Genomic DNA, 15,719 nt, shown 5'->3' with positions numbered 1-15,719 from the left:
TGGCCAGGGTGTACGAAGTCCCATAACACCGGGCTGTGTCTGAACACCATCTAAAGACCAGCACTGGCTCTGTATATAAACACTGAGTAGGAAATGATTTCCAGACCCCGCTTTTTCTCCATCCACCATACTTGTTTAGTCTCCCTTGTTTAACACTTTCTGCTCATTTGGAGAGAAAAGATTTAGACATCCACATCTGAAGCTTCAGCCTCGAGTGATGCAATATAAGATCATGTATACACTCTCTTTTCAGGTTCCACTCCCCTCCTGTCAAGGTGGACTGTATTCATCGGGGCTGGATGTTGGATGTGAATGCAGGAGCAGCATGGTCATCACTGCGGGCATACAGAGGAGTGGGAGGAAGGACGATAGAGGTGAGCTATCCTCAGGGGGAATCTCACAGGGGTAAATGAAGACGGGCTGCGTTGCGTTAGTCGAGAGGTCGGTGCTTGGCATGCAGGTGAACTCTTTGCAGGAAGCACGTGGAAAGCCTAACCACATCAAGAAAACTTGTGCGAGTGTGAGAGTCAGCATTAGGCAGGGCACCTTGTTTGGAGGTGCTGATACGGAATGATAACGGCCACATGTCCACGTACCCTCTATGTTATGTTGACCAGAGGAAAATACAGCGCAGGGCTTGGAACAGTGAAAACCCCTGCAATGTCCTCAGTGAGGATGGTGTGTGTGTGTGTGTGAGTGTGTGCGTGCGAGGTGTGTCCTAATGAAATTCAGTATCGATCCGGGCAAAATAGACTTTATACATCATTCATGCTCTCTATCAATCACACCCTGCTAAGTTTTCCAAGGCTGTTTGTTTTAGACGAGTAGAAAGAAGAAGAAAAAAAAAAAACTCTGAGCAGAGCAATAATTACTTTGAAGAGATTGTTTTAAAGTCTTTCCTTTAGCCTTTTCTCAAGGTGTAACAAGCTTATCTGTCAAAGACAATGTCCATTGAATGGACTGCTTAATTTGAAATTGATTGAGGTTCTTTTTGGTTTAGGTAGGGGAAAAACTCTTTTCCGCAGACCCGATAGAGACTTGGGAATTTAAAGCTGCGCCAAGAGACAGGTCACAGTGAGACCAGACAGAATTCTTCATGGTGGGAGAAGTATATCCCCGAAGAGATAACAAACACCTCCTCCCAATAGTTGAGATAGTGCCATCCTCTCTTTTGTACAGTTTGGTGGATGTTAGAAAAATCCTATAGGGTGGATACAGACGAAAAGCAAAGAAAATAAACACAGGACGTGGTAACCTGACACAGGAAACCCAGTGAATGCTGGGAGTGAGCAGTGAACCGCACTTCCTGTAGGACAGCACAATGGTACGCAGTGGCCCCAGATTCCTTAAAGAGGCTGTAGTCGCAGGGACAAGGAAGGGCAGCCTGTGTCCTCCGGTCCAGCGCTGATAAGACCATAGATAGAAATGGCATTTATGTCCCTCTCACTGCTTTGGGGAAACAAAACATCCTGAGGTTGCCTTGGTTACCTATTTCATTCGACATTAAATAGCAAATTGGGAGCGAAAGCATTCATTCTGAAGGTATGTCACAAATCCAAGCGGGACCAAATATGGTTTTGTCACCTAATGCCACCTTTCTGCGACGTGGAGGAAAAACGCCACAACGGGGTGGGAAGAAATGTCTCGGGTATTTTAGTTTTGCAGTTTTTTTTTGAGGAGCGAATCATCTTCCTTTAAGTTGATGCTGCATTCACAGCACTTTGTGAAAGAACAACATGACATTTTGTTTTCGACCTCTTGGGAGGGGACTGTGTTTAAAAAGGTCTGGTGTGTCAGATTCAGGGGGAATTATTGGCAGTATATGGCAGAAATGGAATATAATACACAGTATATTTTTCATTAGCGTATAATGACATAAAAATAAGAATCATTGTGTTTATATGACCTTAAAATAAGCTCTTTTTATCTAGAGAGAGAGTGGACAGTAGCCCAGAATATACAAACCAAACACATGCGAGTTTAACAGTCATCGTAGTTTCTCATAGACACTTGAAAGCCGACAGTATTCAGTGCAGCCTAACCGCTTAGCTGTCACTAAATCCTACATACATGACCTTTAAATGGACAAATACATTAGGTGGTCCAACAAAACTGTGAAATCAGATTAAATTTAAACTTCCATCAACATTGTCTGATGACATAATGTATTGTGCCTTTCCAATCAAGCATGACTATTATTATGATTCACTGCTGTATTTGCTGATGTGCTGATGCACAACCTGACAAATAAAAATATACTGGTTATTACGTGTAAAAAGCTTATACAAATGTTTCTCCTGGTTGGCAGGTTGTATTATTGTAAATCCAACATGATGGCATTAGTCACTTCCTTTGTGCCGCGGTTCAGCACACTGAAGATTTTTTACACAGAGGCCAAAAATAAGTGACTCCATGGTGCCATTGTACTGCTCTGTTAAAATAAAAATGACTATGACCCTCTGACGATATTAGCTACAAACTAAAATTAGTAGAGGCATTTTAATCACTCGACATGGGTGCACAAGAGTTAAAACATGAATTCCACTGCTTTTAACAGAATGTATAGCACCGTGTGGTGTTTTTAACAAGGTGAACTTTTTCAACACTGGATAATTGGCACATTTGTATGCAGGGAATTAAGTAATCCTGGAGGGTCCATACATCTAGCCAGAAGGAGATGTACCATCACTGTTAGGCTGCAGTCAGGTCCTACATTTCTGTTCTTTACTATAAAAAAGGCGATACATTGTCCATATGTGACCCAAACTATAATTACATGCAACAAGGCAGTGCTGTGCAAATGTTGCCCAAAACTTGAGTATGTCCATTTTCTGTAAGTTTATACGTCTTCACTGCAAATAAGAGACAAACAGTTTACATTACTCTGATACTTAAGTTCAGATTCAGATTAATAATACAAACTATAAGAAATAACGGTGTGTTAAAATAGATTAGGATAAGACTTTATTAATGCCCCTGAGGGAAATTCACTACACTACTACTACACTACCCAGTACTAATTAAAATTAGCTCCACTTTTACCAGCAATAACATTACAGTCAATTGATGAACACAAGTCTGATTATTATTATAATTATTGTAAAATAACCCATTCATTCATAATGAATACTTTTACTTTTGGTACTTTAAGCATCTTTTAATGTACTTTTACTTGAGTAGGAGACCTGGGTACTTCCACCGCTGCCTCAAAGCATATGAATTACACTTTTAGGGCCATTGAGCAGCACTGTATAATTATGTAACTTGGCTGCCAATATAAAAAAGTACCACGCTGAAGTAAGTATGTCTATCTGCAGACTGGTCCACCCTTCCTCCTCCTCCCTTCATCCTTCCCCACTGACCTCTCTCTCTCTCTCTTTCTCTCTGTTTCATACCACGAGTAAAAGTGTAAAACATTCTTGTAGGACTATTATCTTATTGGCACTGTTTATCTAAACATCCAATAATTCACTTTTGGATTCAGATTTGGGAACTCAAAAAGATTAAATATGCGCACAGATGTTGACTAAATATTGTAAATACATGTGCTGGTGTGCAGCAATTTCAAAAATGCTGCATTATATTTCAGCCCATACATGGTGAGTGTGACTCCCCACCTAACTTGACATGTTTAAGGTAGTTTGTCTGTGCAGAGAGGAGATGAAAGGCTCGCTCCAAATAAAGGTTCTGTAAAAGAGAAACATGGGTTAGTTATTTAAACTTATAAATGTGAATATTAATATAAAGTGAGAAGGCTGAGCTTTCACCTTCCCCCACACACACAAACTCCAGGCACAGGAACACTGTTTGATGCCTGTTCATTTTTTTTCTAAATGCCATGCCTTTGTGCCTTTTCCATGATACCCACGCTGAAAAAAAAGAAATATATGGAAGTGGGATGTCTGTGCTTCTTATCTGGCTGTTTTGTTTTGTTGTTGACCCCGTAGCGTGAGTGTGTATTCACGGCCAGTTCCTGCAGCCCCTCCCTGTCAAACGAGGCAAAGCGTGTTAGCTTGCCCACACCTATCTGCGGCATTGTCCATTCAATATGATTATCACTGACCCACACCGCCTCCTGTCTCCGGGGCTCACATGAACCAGTGCTTCCTCCAAGGAAGGAAACGTTCGTTACCCACGGGCCAGTGTCACACGAGTACACTGTACAGACCCAAAAAAAGAAAGTTTGACTGAAAAATTCATCTGCAGATGGATCTTGTTTTTTGCTCCCTTTCCTGGACATATTTGCGCTCTCACCGAGGAATCCAAATGACTCAGAGTTAAGAGGTATGAATGTAATCCACTTCAGCAACATTTTGTAATCACTAAGTAAAACTCCCTCTCTTGATAGCTTATACTTCTTTTTATCTCCTTCCTCCCTCTCTCTCTCTCTGTCTCTCTCTCTCTCTGTCTATCTCTCTCTCTCGAACACACACTGACACATGCACAAACAGTTGGGCAGTGGGACTACGAGGGAGAGGGATCATTTGTCTCAATCTGCAGTGATGATAGTTTATCAGAGGCTGGAGGAGTGGAGTGGGAGCAGGTGGTGGAAGCAGGCTTTGTAAAGAAACCACAGTAATCAGATCTGCAGCTCAAACTCAGAGCTGGGAGAGTCCAGTGCTGACCAACCAACCAACCAACCAACCAATTGCACAGGGTTAACTCCCCCCCAGCTTGATCCCTGGCTGGCCAATTAGAGATTGTGGACACTGAGCCAAGGGACGAAGGCCCACAGATAGTGCCTTCGACCTGGACCTTCCAGGAGGTGGAGCTCCCAGCATTCAACCTCCAAGTTAAGAAACTGTAGAGTACATTATGGTGTTCTCTGCTTGCTGAAACGTTATATTGTATCCTTACATTTCTCTGTTAATCTTCTCCTCTTCCTCCCTATGGAATTCATTTAATGGCATTTAATGTATCACCCATTTAACACCGAGTTGCTTCTCCTCGCCTCGTACTCATAGTCTTTCTTTTTCTCTCTGACCCATCCACTTGTGGCAACAATAGATGGTCTCTCTCTCATTCATACAGTGTAGTGTATAGTAATACTGTGGTGGTTGCCATGGCAACCCGCTAGTCAGACGATCTCATTACTGGCCCTTAGACATTTCTTTCTCACTCCCTCTCTAAGGAATTACCACTTTTCATTATGATTTCCCTCCCCTCTCTCCCAACTACCCCTCCTTCTTTATCTCTGTCTCCCCCCCCCCCCCCCCCCTCTCTCTCTCCCTCATCCTCCCTCCTCAAAGGTCAGATGTCCTCCATGGTGGGGAGAGAGGAAATCTGTAAAAGCGTTGAGGTCTATTCAGTAACCCCCCCCCAGTCTCCTCCACCGCCCCCCCACCCCCGTTTGCACCCCGCAATCATTCTGTTCCTTTCTATAGCTGCAAAGAAAAGGAGCTAGAAAGAAGGGAGGGAAGAGAGGAGCCTTGAGTCTGCTTTTCTTTAGAGCACATTTTAAAATCTGTTTCTTTTTTTCTGCCCTTCTCTTTTCTCTCCTCAAAGCTTTCTTTTGTGTGGAAAATAGCTCCTTGAACTGATGGCGGAGTACTGGTCTGTGTTGACTTTTTTTTTTTTTTTTTTTTTTTTTTTTTTTTTTTAATGTTCCTGTCCACAATCAATAGCCTCTAAATTCACACACACACACACACACACACACACACACACACACACACACACACATACATACATGTGCTGTGCGCACACATGCTTGAACCAGCTCATGCATATAGTATGTATGCATTTATTCGGGTATATATATATACACACACACATTCTGCTCTGTGTGATGTTCACTGAAGCACACAGATATTTATCCTTAAATATTATTTGTATGCACACACACTTACGCCTGTGTTCAAGTGAAAATAACTTCCAAATTGGTGTGTTTGCATGTTTTTACACGTATTTGCATCCGATCGCTGACGATTGCTGAGTGGGATTTTCCCACCCTCCAGGCAGGCCGTTCACTTTGTGTGGTGTGGAGATCAACTTGCAGAGACTTGAAACCTGACTGTCACAGGAAATCCATCGCAGTTTTCCCCCTTTTTTCTTGTCGAGACCACCACATCGTTATGTGGTGATGCAATCAAATGCGCAGACTCATTTGAAAAGTCTACTCGCTAATGCTGCGTTTACACGCCGCCCTAAAATCTGACATGTGACAGTTAGCTGCTAAACAGTGTTGTAATGTACATTTAGACGTCTATAACCGAACCTGGAATCCAGATGAATCTGCGAGCTCTCGTTTTATTTGCTCTGGCAGATGCATCTGGTCTCCCTCCTGTTCAGACAGATTTCCAGCCGACCTGGATCTGGTCAGGCCAATCGCAACCGTTTATCTAATACGGCGCTGGGTTTGATACGATGATTGTACAGAGGAGTGCGGCCTTATTGGCCACTGAGGCATTTTTGTGAACACATGCTATCATGTCAGTGTTAAACAAACTGGTCGGTGTGTGTTCTTTAGAAGAAGAACAAACACTTACAGCTGTTGTTGATGAAGGTGTTTTCTTCTGTAACTCCGACAGGATTCGGTTAGTTTAATTCGCCACCTGATTACACACCAAAAAATGAACTGAAAGGTTTCAGAATAATTTGTGAATTGGTGCCAGGCCAACAAAAACAACAACAACCAACCGTTATCCTTCATCATATGACACGTGATTGAACAGCACTGACTTTTAGGAATCATCATCAATAGGAATATCGGTGACTAAAAAAGTGATTGACCGTATCCATAATGCAAATATAGTCACCACAATGAAACTCAAGGGAGCCGGCTCCAAGCTGAATCCATTCCTCTCACTCCCGTGCTCATTGACGAAACGGTCTGTTATGGTAAGAAAGATGGCAGAGCCTGTCTTACCTCAGCCTTGATATCCACTGTATCTCTAGGCTTTCACTCTTTCATTCTCCGCCTGCTACAAAGAGACGGTGGACAGTGGGCAGATCCATAAGGCCTATTGCTCCATCACGCATTGATCCATATGGGGCTCTATTCAACTGCATTGGCAGCACAATTGATCCCGGCCTCTCTGCTGCGGTAAACATTTTACTCAGCGTGCCTCCAACCTGATCAATAGCCTTCTTTTAATAATGTATCTCATTGATCAGTTTGGCCCCAGAGTAAATTGATCAATTATTTTAATCTTTTTTTTTTTTTTTTTTGTGGCGCGGTACCAAACGAGGGGGCAAATTGCTCTGGGTTAAATGTTCGGGTTCTCTCGCTCTTTGCGCTGCTAAAGAGAGTCTCCGAATGATCGGCAGCCTAAATCGGTGGATATGATTTCAAATATGTTGTTTTATTAAATCATGTCACTGTGTATTAATGCAAAAACGGGCAGTGAGTGATCAGTGTTTTCAGGACCAAAAAAACGCTATGCAAGTTCTGAATGGGATGTAATTAATCACTTCCTTTTTGTTGTTTACTGGAGAGCAGATAAAACAGACAACTTCTTTTATGCGCTCGCTTTTGTTTATGTGTTTTCTGTGTGAATGGCGGCGTGCTGATCAGGCTGTATCTCTCCACCTTCATCCCCCTGATGGACTTCAAGGGCACTGGTCATCAGCGTCGGTGAGGTAAACAAACTCCACCCACCACATCTCATTACTAGTCCTAATTACCCAGACAAGTCACCACTGGTTTCTGTATATGTGTGTGTGTGTGTGTGCGTGCTGTTCCCGGTTTTACAGACACAAACAAAGCAGTAAGAGCACACAAGAGCACGAGCGCGTTCATTCTTGGCAGAGACACACACACACTGAATGCACAGACATAAAGCAGTGACGCAACCGATCAATAGCCAGCTTGTGTCCCTGACTTCATGGAAGGCAGCAGAAAAGGTATTTGAAATCCAAAGAGTTATCAGAGGCAGGAGAAAACAGGGAGGAGGAGGTAAAGTCTTTGTTAGTCTGACCTTGCTGGGATTTATCTTCTGCAGAGATATTTCCACAGATTGGCCGGGGATAACACCGGGAAAATTTTTAAAACGGAACAAAAGAAAGTCAGCCCCTCAAATACTTGATCATTACACGAGTGAAATCCCCTTCCCTCCGCTTATGCTAATGCGCACAAGCACATAAACATATTCAATTCTGGCAGATTCTCTTTGATCCGTCAGGATTTTCTGTCTCTGCTTCGCCTCCCTGAAGGCTGGGGGACGGACGATTCCCATGGCAATCAGGAGCTGATCAGGTGTGGCGAGTGTCGTCATGTTGAGCTCGGTAGCTCATTAAAGTCTCATCTTCATACCGTTCTACCCCCACCTATCTGAAATGACGTGACAGAGCCCAAGGCACTTTAAACAACCCCCTCACCACCACCAAACAACACCACCGGCCCTCCCACCCCCCACTAGCCACGGCAAAATGCTCTGATGATCGCCTGTCACTTGCGTACGATGCTGCACCACGGCTCGCTCGCTCTTCCAGAACACAGGTGTGACGTATAAGCGGAGCAGAACTTCCTTGACGATATACAACACTCGCCTTTTCACGCTATTATCATGCACCATCCCGACGGATGCACTTCACTTCCCAGCTCATGCCAAATGCTTGACAACTGCTATGGACATCAGCGAAGATATGCAACCATGGAAAGGACGGAGGAGGAGGAGGAGTATTTTCATGGGGAGAAATCTCACCGTGAAGCTACAGCACTTCCAGATACAGATGGGCTAAATTTAAAGCAGAAATTAAATTAGTAGAAGGCTGCTACAGCTGTTTCCACTGCATTCATGTGGCCAGTGGAAGATTTGTGCGTGCACAAACATGGGAACGTGCATCTATGTGTGACTCGTGTTAGGTTTGCTCTATTGTGTGTGTCTATAGAGAGAGCGCTAATTGTAAAGGATGTGGCAGGTTAAGATAAGGTTATCTTGACGCAGTGAAACGTCTGAGAGAGAAGGCCAGAGCTTGCAGACGGAATTAGATTGATTAGAGGAGCCATATTTGGGCCACAGTGCTATTTCCAGATAGCCCTCGGTGAGCCGCATCCCCTTCGCCTGGCACGGCTCTGCTTTCGTCCTCGCCCTCACCCCCTCTCTCCCCGACACTCCTGCTGTGCAGCAGGACAGCTGATAGTGCCACAGGCTGTCACTCACGCGCTAACTGACTGGCCACTGCAGGGCTGAGATAGTCCCAAAGAGTCCCCCCCTCTGACATCCACAGTGAAAAAAAAAAAAAGAATAATTAAAAGCAACAAGCAACGTATGCACCGTTGCAAAAGAGAGTTCATTTCTGGGTGCAAAACCGCGTCCTCTGATTGGACAGTTCAGTTCATCTTTATGTCTGCTAGAGTGTGACTTAGCCTAAAGTTTTTCATTTCAATTCTGCCCCCCCCCCTTTTTTTTCTGCTCCTAAGACCTTGAGGTAAACTGATTCTCGCCGAGACTCTGTGGTTTATGAGAAGAAGAAAAAAAAAAAATCATCTTATAGACTTCATTTTAGACGAGGATGTGGCGAGGAAGTCAATCCCAAAAAATCCAGCACTCAATTCCTGTCATCAGGATCCTCCATTAGCCAAGCATTAGAAACAAATTAACTCTTCTCAGTTGAATGGCTTGTCAGAGGAAGTGTGGGAAAATCCTCTATTAGGCAGGAGTTAAGTGCCTATTGGAAAGCTGGAGATGGAATCCTGCCTAATAAAGGAATAGTCAACCATTGGAACGCCGGCTGAATGGAGGAGAAGAAGTGCTAATTAAGAGAACAAAGTGTCGTCTTACAGGCTGGTGCATTAATGTGAGTTTTAGGGCTCATCTCACTGGCATCCCCTGATTTTTCCTCAATATGAGTATGTGGGATTGAATGTGTGTATGAAAGAGAGTGATAAAATTTGTTTATTTCGGGTAGTGGTGACAGTGTGTAAACAGATAAATAATGAATCTTCACTGCTCCCAGAGGCCACACTTTTTTAGACGAGCCTCATCTCTGACTTTGACATGTCGTAAGCCGCGCAAACGAGCACGCTGCTCTGAAACTATTTGGGGCGTTATGTCTCAGATGAGCCGAGCCAACTCAAACCACAGCTCCAGTCTCCTCTGCCTCACAAACGCTGAGCATTTTCCAATTTTCAAGCTGTGAAAAGTGAGAGGGATGGCGAAACAGCGTCATGGACCGAACCGGGCGGAGACTCAAAATAAACTCACGCAGGTTTGGCTGAGTACGGGCTCCATCTCTGTTTATCTTAGTGTGAGTGAGCATGGGAGCCCAGTGATGAAATCAAAAAAGGGAGGAAAAAATTAAACAGAGTTGAACAGGCCAGTGTATTTGGTTGGGGTTGCCATGGCAACAGAGTGCATGGATGCAGATAAACAGCACGTTGAGTACTCGGGGAGGAATGCAGCCCTTCTGCCTGCGGTTTGGAGAGGAGGTTAACACTTCTCTTTCTCAACAGCTTCACCACTCAACAACATATGGGATTGAGGATGGGGGTGGTGGGAGGTGGGGGGTGCAAGGAGAGGAGATTGCACTTTAATTGCGCACATCCAGGGATAAAAGGGAATGTGTAGGAATATTTGGAGAAACGCTGAGAAAAAAGGGAGCGATGCGTTATGGCCGATTGCATATTATAACTTGTCTCAGTGTTTTCACTTAACAATTGGAATCAGGCAGAGGGAGAGAAACGGGGGGAAAATTAAAAATGAGAAACAGAAAAGGGACTATGGAAAATTACAGAACAAGCGGTTCTTAGAATCGGGAGAATGAGGGTCTGACTCTTTTGGATGGCCTTTTCCGGCGCAGCAGATTGCACTTTGAGCAACCTGTGAAGTAAGTGAAGTGACCTGTCATCACGCGGTGCAATGATCTGAACGAGTGATGAAAAAAAAAAAAAAGGGCCTCCTTTGATTTGTTCAGTTATATTAAAAGTTATAAGAGCGAGCAGGAGCTATGGATAAGCAGGTGGGAATGGTGGCGAGTAGAAATCGAGCTCGGGAGAGAGAGAGAGAGAGAGAGAGAGAGAGAGGGGGGGAGATGGTAAGGAGAAGCCAATTTGGTGAGGAATGGCGGCTGTGGCTTGCTGATAAGAGGCTCTCCTTCTCAGCTCCCCCTGACAGAATGGGGAGGCCTTGTCTGCCGCCCCATTAGCAGCCATACCTACAAGGCCCTGCCTTTTCTACATGGCCAGCCTTGAATGGGGGGGAAAGAAATGGAAAATGGCTACTTAACCAATGATTACCCGATTGAAAGGTACCTGTCATGGGAGGGAAGGGGGCCCGGAGAATGGAGGGGGGACATGTGGGGGAGGATAGGAGTGAGTGATTTCAGGTCCTGTCTCTTGCAGTGAGATGAACGTGTTACTGTGAGATTAAACCAGGAGTGCGTGTTTATTAAAGCCATGCAGGGGTTAGGGGAGGTGGGAAAGGGGGAGAAAGAACCAAAAGCCTTGAGCACAGAAGAGAACATGAGCCTGCCCATGCTTCTTTACCTCTATGGGTAACTTCATGCTCCTTTCTTGCTTTTCTAATATTTTATTTATGTGCTGTATTCAGGTACTTTGTTAGCATTTCATGCAGAGCTGCTTGAGAAGTCCACAAATCATCCCGGAGAATAGAAATGCCATGCTTAGCTGCGGTCCCTTCTAATCAGAAAAACAATTCTCCTGGTATTACTGTTAATCAGAGCGCTGCTCCATCACTGCAGAGCATTCACCTGTAGTTTCTCTTTTTTCCAGCATAATGGCCGCTTTTATTCTCCTCTCTAATTGCTTGTCGTATCTGTCCCTCTGGCTCTTTGTTTCCACGAGTCGCTCTTATCACCTCACTGTACTGCCATCCACCAGTGTCACGCAAACCGCAACACTTCTGCACAGATCTTGGGAGGGATGCCCTGAGCCAAGGCATTTTTAATGGTCCCCGTAGGCCTGGCCCACAGTGCCAAATGAGTGGCTTTATGGAAGCTATTATTAGTGTTTACTCACTGGCACTTACAGGGTCGACAAGCGTCCTGTGTCTCTCCATGCGCGGTGAAGCACTGCAACCCTGACTTCTGATTTTAATGTTATGGGTAACGTTATGGCTCTGTCTCTTTGCTCAATCGTTAACTCTGTGACCATTTTATGGGGTATTAATTGAGTTGTAATTTTGACTCAATGAAACCATGTAAGAGTTTAATGCCGTTTTAACTTGGGATCTAATTGAAAACAGGCACTAAGCTCTCACGCTTGACACACTGTCCAAAGTGATGAAGATTAGAGTTTTTATTTTTATTTTTATAAGTTATGTGTATTATTCTTCACACACCGCATTTTAAAACAAACAGGAAACAAAGCTACACATCAACGAACGCAACCTTTAACTTAAAACATGAAAATATTTAAGACACACACACACACACATGTGCACACATGTGTGCACATGCACAAAAGGGAGAGAGAGAGTAAAGGGAGGTTTGGATGGCGCTCTGGACTGATCACATTACCTCATCTCACATGTATTTCAGAGGCCTGAAACCTGATATGCATGCAATTGTTATTTTAAATCACCGTCTGGGAAAGCTGGACCCAAGGTCTACAGAGTCACAAACCCAGGGGTTGGGGGGGGTTTAGAAGGGGGAGGTACAGAGACAGGATAGGCCACAGGGGCAGGTGGTGCATTATGAACCGACAAGTTTAGGAGTGAAGCAAGATATCAAACTTTTTCATGCACACTAGTTTTTGGTTCAAATCCGAGATGTTAAATATAGTTGCAAACTCCAGTTAGAGAAATCACAGCGTGTTGGTTTGGCCCTTGACGGCGTTGCAGTACAGTGAGGTGAATTTCTCTCCCCTCTTTCTGTTCTTTCTCTCTCTCCCCCCTCCTCAGCTGCCACCTTATCTCTTGTATCCCTTCTCTCTATCATCTGTCCCAATCTTTGTCCGCGTTCACACCTGCAAGGTTAATGTGTATGTGAAGGGAGAGAGAGAATATTGCGTGGCGCTGACTTCGGATCCATAAGAATATATTTCACCTCTCACGGCTGGACAGGCACCATGCCAGAGGCCACCGGATAACTGCTCCTTCCCTCCTATCTGCAACCCAGGTTAATTAAAGTTCCTCACCGCCCCCCTCAAAGTATGCTTTTAAACAGAGTGCTATGTGTCATTGGATTGTATTTTAGTCCTTTTAATGATGGACTCATTGTGTGTGTGTGTGTGTGGGGGGGTGATTGAACATGGTGTACAGTTGATTTAATCAATCGGTGCCGATTTTAATGCTCAAAATTCGGCTGTGTCTCACCAAAAACGGCAGGCCTCTCACAACAACGCTTAACCTTGATACGTTTGATGAATGAAGCACGTGTGTGTGTGTGTGTGTGTGTGTGAGCCCTACAGCGTCCAGTGTTTGCAGCAGTGGCTTTATGTAGACCTCTACATGCCCATAAGGGAATGATTACTATCAGTTATCCCACCCGCACAAAGACGTTGACGTTGCATCACCTGCATAATGAATTCACCAGAAACTTGCCACTGATTCGGTTTCAAGTAACCGTACACCAGAGGCCAAATGGGAAATACTGTAAAAGAAGAGACTGGGGGTAAATACAGGAGCTCGACTCGTGGATTTCTCTCTCTTGAACAAGTCACCAAGCCACAGGCCCTCACATTCCTCTGTAATGATGTGTAATACTTTGAATCCACAAGGTTAAGTATGAGTGGAGTGGGCTGCCTGCCGGCGGACTTAGATATGGGAGCCTGACTCACACGGCTAACGCAACTTTAGCTCACAACTATCAGTGTGAAGTGTTAATGAACACCTGGGGGAGACACACACATGCACACACGTGCACATGCAAACTCACACACTGCAAATATACAATAATATAAACACACTGAAAATGTGCAAATTGTTACAAACACAGATAGATGTATGTATATGTATGGCCAGGCACATTAATGCATGCATGCCTATATACACACACTCTTTGTCCACATGGCAACAAATAAACACTTACACACTTTGTAATAGTGTGATGTATGGAATTATGCCAATATGCAAACAAAAACAAACATTTGTTGCATTGAAGCTCGTGTTAATAATTGAGTTTTCCCCCGACCTTCTCTTTTTTTCAACTCTCATCTACTTCTCTTTAATTCCTCATCCTCTTTTCTTCCATCCCATTGACTCTTTCCGGATCATTGAGCTGTGGCAACCGGCAGCACTGTACGTACTGTAGAATCCATGTATAGAATCCATAATTATTCATATCATTATTTACTTTATTGGAATCATTGAATCGCTGTGTGGAATCTGCTGCAGGGCAAAAAGCTTCGATGAGGATACACTAACTCCTCTCCTCTCTCTCTGTATTGCTTTTTCCCCCCCAGTTCCACTCACTTTTTCTCCTCCCTTTCCCCTCTCCCCATCTCTCCTTTCCTTGGGTGATTTATTGAATGATGATCCCTTCTTTTTCTCTAAGGGTGAGCGCGTGCTTTGGGCATCCAGCCAACGGGACCCGCTTTAATTGATGTCAGTAATCTGGTCACCTTGAGAGATAGTTAAAAGGGCAAATCTCTATTAGCTTTAGTTTATGGTGAGCAAATTAATACATAGACACACGCAGACACACAGTTCCCAAAGACAACGTTGAAAGCTGCACAGGACAGAGAATGTACGTGAATGTAGTACATCCTGCAGATATTAGAGACGATTCTCTGAGCCCTAATCTCATCAACTGCTGTTTGCTGTGAGTAAACATGAAGGTGTAGTCTCTCTGCCGAAACCCCTGTTCCCTTAAACGCTGTACGAAATACATTACGACTAGTGCAGAGCCAAGATAAGTTATTTCTGGTTGGATAAGCACAAGGGGATGTATCTGAGGGAGCCAAAAGAATCTACATTAAGGAGAGATATCTGTTAATTAAATCTGTCCCTGCCTGATCTCTATCTGTAACACGTAACTTACACCGCTGCTGCTGCTTCTGCTGCCTGTGCTGCTGCTGCTGGATGAACACACACAAACACATGCACATATACATAAAACTTAATACCTGTCTACCTATTTCTATCATGCCATCTCCCATTGCAGACAGGAGAGGAAACACATTTCCGAACATAAAGGTAATACTGGGTGGCGTAATATATTTCCACACAGGTGATATTGCCAATTCTTTATAGTACCATAATATCTAATACCATAGCCTTTATGTCCATATTATATGCATAAAGGCTAATGATCCTACTGCTGGAGAATCAGGCCTCACAGTCACTTTTCATACGGTGTTTTCTCAATCCAATCTATGAAGAAGAAGTAAAGAGCCGTCCATTACCATTTAGACTGTGATGAAAATCAAAACTCTTCATGAAGGATGTTACATTTTTGAAGGTTACGTCAGTAATCTATCACAAATTCTACATGTCATTGATATAATACAGCATGTTTTGCTTTAAAACAATGGGTTCTGCAACAGAAAAGACTTTTGTTTTCTGTGGCTTCACTTTTATTGCTTTTTTTTTGTGTGTGTGTTGCGTGCCTCAATTTTGTCTCCATCGACTTCCTCTTCGTATTTGTGTTTTTCTCCGTCTTCTTCATCCTCTTGTTCTTCAACCGCTCAAATGTCTTGGGACTCTGTCTGTCTGGTTATTCCCGAGAAGGACAGGGGCTCGGAGGTGACTGGGGGGGGTTGGAGGATGAGGACTTTGGGGTGTATGCGGACCAGATGTCTGGGCTTTCATGAGGCTGGGGAGGGGCAGCGGGAGAGGACGGCAGAGAAGTTGGAGGGGGACATGGCTGTTCTCAAT

General features: G+C 44.0%; 1 long non-coding RNA gene across 1 annotated transcript in view; it reads left to right on the top strand.

Moving 5' to 3' along the window:
* The first annotated feature begins 258 nt into the window (after positions 1 to 258).
* Positions 259 to 15,719, top strand: part of LOC109137394 (uncharacterized) — a 33,435-nt gene continuing 17,974 nt past the window's right edge. Inside the window, exon 1 of the long non-coding RNA XR_002041647.1 lies at positions 259 to 374. This is a non-coding gene — a long non-coding RNA (uncharacterized LOC109137394). The remainder of the gene's footprint in view (positions 375 to 15,719) is intronic.

Source organism: Larimichthys crocea, chromosome III (genome assembly GCF_000972845.2).
Source record: "Larimichthys crocea isolate SSNF chromosome III, L_crocea_2.0, whole genome shotgun sequence".
NCBI classification, from domain to species: Eukaryota; Metazoa; Chordata; class Actinopteri; family Sciaenidae; genus Larimichthys; species Larimichthys crocea.
Note: the sequence above shows the minus strand (reverse complement) of the source record. Positions and strands in the feature narration are given on the sequence as shown.